A 6,184-nucleotide genomic window follows, 5' to 3' on the forward strand; every position below is an offset into this window, starting at 1 on the left:
AAAAAAAAAAAAAAAAAAAAAAAAAAAAAAAAGACATTCCTTCAAACCTTACAATTTACATATTGACCCCCAAAAGAAATTTACCTATTCAATACTCATTCCCTATTTATTGTTTCACTGTACCCCTTTATAATTATCTTTAGTTTTGTAAGTTTTATGAGTTATAGCTGTAAAAAATTTGATTTTGTTTAAGAAACAAAACCTTAGCATGTTGAAATAGGTCCACAGGGTTTCTGCTGCTCAGAATGGAAGTAGGAAGGATCTGTGGGGACTGTGTAAGATTACTGAATGCGTTGTAACATCCTCATCTCTGTGGTCATGTCTGAGTTTCTCTCCTGCCTCTGTTATGGTAAGTTCATAGCCTGAAATGGTTTCCTGAGAGTGTTGAGAAAGAAGGGTTACAATCATCCCTGGGAAGTGGGTTGGTGAAATCCTAAGGCCTTCGGTAAGTGGAAGAGTTTAGGAGAAAAGGAAAGAAGTATGAGCCCTGAGGCCTAGAATAAGGAAGAGAAGGGCATTACTGGGAAGTAGCATGATGATGCCCTGGTACCTCTCTGGGATCCAGTCCTATAAGGGCAGAGGACTCATTGTTAAGGACCAAAGGAGTATTAAGGCCTAACAGGCCTCCTGTATGAGCGCAGAGGAGAAAGGCTGCAGTTAAGTGTGATTGAATATTAGGGAAAAGTTAAGACCATTGAGGTTGAGGTTAAGTTGTTTACCAGAGAATGTACTAATGGATGTTGGAAACCAGATGATTCTTGTGTTCATGTTTGGGTGAATAAAAGAGAGGTGAGCCAAAGGCTCAGGGCTCCTCTGCTGCTAGAGGCATGAGCTCCCTGGCTCCCTGCTCACATGTTGAGCTGACTCCTCATTTGCCCCCAGGTCTGCAAGGAACAAAGCAGTGGCTCTGGGTCCCCAAGTAAGACTAGCCAGAGCAAGGCTGGCCAAGTGGCCCTGTGTGGGGCCAGAGACCCGGGGTCACCTACAACTCATTACTTGCATGTTGTCAAATTCCGTTCTGGGAAAAGGATTATAGGCCTGGGCACTCTTCTGGGGTCTTTACTCAGTCTACCTGACTGCTCTTTGAGTCACACCTCAGGCCAGGATCCTGGAAGCAATGCATGATTTTTTCATGAATGTCTTCATCGCTCAACAAAGCTCGTACAACAGCTGTGTCTGCCAAAATCCAAGGCACCAGGGAAATAGACACTGGAAAGAGGATATAGGCCCTAACCTCATGGGCATGTGAGTTTCTAGTCTGAAAAAAAGCAGACTTATAAAGAGGTCCATGTGAGCTGGGCCTGGTGGCACCTATGTGTAATCCCAGCACTCGGGAGGCTGGGGCAGGAGGACTGCAAGTTTGATCCCAGCGTGGGCAACACAGCAAGACCATCTCAAAATAAAAAACAGAAAAGCAGTGAGGATGAAGCTTGGTGTGAAGACCATGTGTTCAATCCCTAGCACTGGAAAAAGGAAAAGAAGTGCTAGCGGTATGTCAGGGTTAAAGGAATGGGAAGAGGGATCTATCAGATGAATTTAGTTGCAGTTCCCATGTCTAAGGGGTCAAGCAGAAGGCAGATATGAATGGATAGGTTGACGCAGAGGAGCAACCTCTAGAAAGTAATTTCCCCATGTGAAGGAGGCTGCTTCTGACATGCTAAGGGTTGGGGTAGAAGGGGATACTGTTTTCACTTTATATCCTTTGTACTTTTTGAATTTTATACATAATGTGTGTAACCTAATATGAAAAATAAGCTTCTTAAGGTAACCGTTATTCAGCCCCAGCCTGTTCTTTCCTTCAGGAAATATAGGCTCTCTGGTGCCACACATATTGATATTTAAAAAGAAACTCCATTCTGCAAAACAAAAATAAAACATGATTCTTTAGAGGAAAAGGAGGGATCTTTTAAATATCTCTGTAATCAGTGATTGCAAATATGTTGCTTGGACCAGCAGCATCGGACTCATTTAGGAATGCATTAAAAATGCAAACTTGAGCCAAGCACAGTGGTGCATGCCTGTAATCCCAGCACTTTGAAGCCTGCAGCAGAAGGATCTCAGTGAATTGGAGGCCAGTCTTAACTACATAGCAAGACTCTGTCTCAGAAACCAAATGCAAACTCTTGGCCCCACATGGACCTGTTGAATTAAACTCTAGGAAATCTGTACTTCAGTAAATCCTCTAGTAAGTTATGATAAATGCAAGAACTGATCTAATCATGTTACAGAGGTACTTAGTAACCTAAAAGCAGATCTTCAAGAGGCTGAGAGAAGAGGATTGCTTGAGCCCAGGAGTTCAAGACCAACCTGGGCAGTACAGTGGGACCTGTCTCACAACAACCACATCTGGTTGCTGGAATTCCACTGAACCTCTAAGAAAATTTAGTTAATTTTACAGAAACAAGTTCCAAATATAGAATGTATTTTTCATTTCCCTAGATTCTCTGTGTATATACTTGAGTTCTTAAAAATTCAATCTTGTTTTAATCAACATACAATAAAATGCTACTGTTTTAAGTTACCAATGTGTATACCCATCAATACCCAGGACAGTCAGGAGACGAAACATCATTACCTCATTAGGGCTTCTCCAAAGTCAGGACTCCCAGAACTTCAGCACCAGCTAGTGTTGGTCTCTTTAATTTTTTTTTTGCCTGTTAGATATGATTTCTTATAAATTAAACCATACAGTCACTTCATGTTGTCACATATAACTAGTTCCTGTTTTCTGCCTGTGTTCCATCAGATTTGTTTATTCCTAATTGACACAGGTTGTTCTCTGTGTTTTGTTTTGTTTTGTTTTGTTTTTGGTACCGGGGTTTGAACTCGGGTCCTTATGCTCGTGAAGCAGGCACCAGAACCACTGAGCTAAATCCCTGGCCCTGTTTCTGTTTTTTTTATTGTTATGAATAAAGTTGCTATGAACATTGCTGTGTACATCTTTGTGTGCTCATATTTTCATTTTTCTTGGATCAATATGAATAGAATTGAGTGGTAAATGTATACTTCACCTGACACTGCTGAGCTATTTTTCCAAAGAAATTGTTTGGACTTTTTTTATTTTTTGCAACAGGGTCTCACTATGTAGTTGAGACTGACCTGGAACTCACTATGTAGCCCAGGCTGGTCTCGAACTCACAGCGATCCTCCTGCCTCATCCTCCCAAGTGCTGGGATTACAGGCATGTGCCACCACACCCAGCTTTCCAAAGAAATTCTATCAAGAAGCTGGACATGGTGACACACCTATAATCACAGCACTCAGGAGGCTTGAGGCAGGAGGATTGATGCAAGTTCGAATCCAGCCTAGACCACACAGTGAATTCAAGGCCAGCTTGAACTACATAGCAAGACCCTGTCTAAAACAAACGGCTGGGGATTTAGCTTGGTGATATGGAGGCTGCCTCACAAGCACAAGGTCCTGAGTTTGATCCCAGTACAAGAAAATTAAAACTGGATTTCAAGCCAAGCATTGTGGTACACACTTATAATCCCAGAGGTGGAGGCAGGAGGATTGGGAGTTTGGGCCCAGCCTTGTCAGTTTAGCAATTTAGTGAGAACTTGTCTCAAAAAAATTATTTAGAAAACGGGATGTGGCTCAGTGTCAAGACCTTAGGTTCAATCCCCAGTACTGTAAAACACAATTGCAGTGAGATACATATTTATGTTGTATAAGGACTAATAACTAACTTCAGTCTTGTAAGCTGTACCTGTACTTTTCGGTTGATAAGCAGTTGGATTACTTTAAAATTCAAAACACTAATCCTCTCTTCAGATTAATAGTAGATATCTGTGAGTATTTGATTGCTTCCCTCTTTTTGCCCCCTTTTCAGTTTTAGCTATTCCCTTCCTTTGGAAAAATTCCCCTATTTCTGCCATATAGATATAACATTTTTCTGATTTATTCTATGAAGAAGGATATTTGAGTGTCACTAGAAATAAAAGGAAGTTTCTTCAACTGACTAAGGATATCCAAGCTGGGCATGGTGGCACATGCCTGTAAACCCAGCACTTGGGAGACTGAGGCAGGAGGATTGTCATGAATTTGAGGCCAGCCTGGACTACATAGTGAGACCCTGTCTTAAAAAAAAAAAATCTGTCCTCTTTGACAGCAGTGGCCAAACATGCAGATTCTAGCTAGGCTGCCTGGTAAATCTTTTTTTTTTTGGTACCAGGGATTGAACTCAGGTCCTTGCGCTTGCAAGGCAGGCCACTGAACCGCTGAGCTAAATCCCCGGCTGTCTGGTAAATCTTAAATCATGTGCCTGAGTTACTTCATCTGTAAGGTGAAGATAACAATGCACTAGTTCTCTAGATCTGCTAAAGCAGGATATTCAGTTTGGTGGTATGGCTGGGGGAAATCTCACTACCTGTATGTCAAGTGTTCTGATCACAGGGCAGATAGCACTGTCCCATACACAGATTTTTTAATTTGTCCCTCATTTACTGCCCTTCATGCCATTGCTGCCTCTGTGCCCGGCAAGCCAAATCTGGCTGCTCCAGGGCTCTGCATAGGATGGTGAGCCTCTCGCAAGGTCACTAGATATTTGGGCTGTGGTGTAGGATGCCAGCTAGATATCCTGCAATTTAATTCAATGCTGGCACTACCCAAAGTGTGGCAACCCTGACAGATTTTGATTTTGTGTGGGGTACCAGGTATCAAAATCAGGTCCTTGCGCTTGCAAGGCAGGTGGCAGAACCACTGAGTTTTCCCAGCCCACACCCCGGACAGATTAAGGGCACAGCCTTTTCATGCCAAAGGACCATCCCAAGTGACAGTCCTTTCGGTGTAGCAAACAATCGGGGAAAGGAAGACACCCAGGAGGCAGGAGTGCCTCATGTCAGCAGACCTGACTGGGATCACTCCCAAGGAAGTGGGGCACAGAATATCTGTGGGCCAGCAGTTTTATAGGACTGTAGCAGGAGTTGCAGAGGCAGAAGCAGAGTATTTGGCAGTGTTTGGTTGGTTAGTTGACTTTTTTACATCTTAATTTCATTGGAGTTTTCCTGGGAATATGGCCAGCAGAGTACACAAATCAAAGGAGTGGAGGGAGGGCAGAGCAAACAGTTCTAGCAGGACTTTCTGAGTTTGATATGCTCCTGTGGTGTCAAATCACAGAAGTTGTCATTCTACAAAAGAGCATAGTTACCTAGTTAACCCATCTTGTTTATTAACACAGTTAACTCATAGTTGTCCGATTTAGTTTTGTTAGAAATATATCCATCTGCTTAGAAATTCACTTTAACTTTCAGCTGCTACATTTCTCTTAAAACGTGAAATGGTTTTCTGAGGTGCTTCTCCGACCCCTAGGGTTTCTCTAGGGTAAATCTTGGCTTCCCAATCTATTCTTAAATTCTTAGATTCAAATCATTTTCACATGCAGCTCCTAATTTTCTCCTTTCCCTGGTGCTGCAATCAAACCCAGGACCTTGCATACTAGGCAAGTGCTCTATCACTAAGCTACTCTCCTACCTCCTAATGTGACTTTTAAATAATTATTTTAACCAATATCCTCCCCTCCCCGATACCAGGGATCAAACTCTGGACCTTGTGTTTTCAAGGCAGGGGTGGTGCCACTGGGCTAAATTCCCAGCCCTGTTAACCAATCTGCTTTTAAATTGTCCAATTCTTAAACATGAATCGAAAATCAAGGATCACTACACATTTGAGGAAATGTAATGTGAAAAACAAAAATCAAAATAAGTGGTAATAATCATGGAAGAAATAGATAATTCAGCAAACAAAGGAGCTTAAATATTAGTATCATATGAGACATTCAAGAAGTTTGCATTGGGTTAAAAAATTAGAAGTGAGGGCCGGGGATTTAGCTCGGTTCTGCTGCCTGCCTCGCAAGCACAAGGACCCAAGTTCGATCCCTGGTACCCCCCCAAAAAAATTAGAAGTGAAAATAAACAGAACACAAGAACTGTGGGAAATTGCTGAAAAAAAGATTGAAAAGTTGGAAAGTAAAAGGAAATCCAGAAAGTGGAGCAAAAACACTAAGAAGATATGTAAGAAAAAAAGAACACAAGTGAATGACTAAATTTCCACCTAACAAATGAAAATACCAAAACAAAGCAAACAAACAAACAAAACAAGTAAATTGTCAAAGAAATAAGAGAAGATAACTTCCCAAGGCTGATGGAAGATTTAAGTGCTCAGACTGAAAAGGCCCAGTGAGTAC

This window comes from Fukomys damarensis, unplaced genomic scaffold (assembly GCF_012274545.1).
Source record: "Fukomys damarensis isolate Sample0158 unplaced genomic scaffold, DMR_v1.0_HiC HiC_scaffold_1, whole genome shotgun sequence".
NCBI lineage: Eukaryota > Metazoa > Chordata > Mammalia > Rodentia > Bathyergidae > Fukomys > Fukomys damarensis.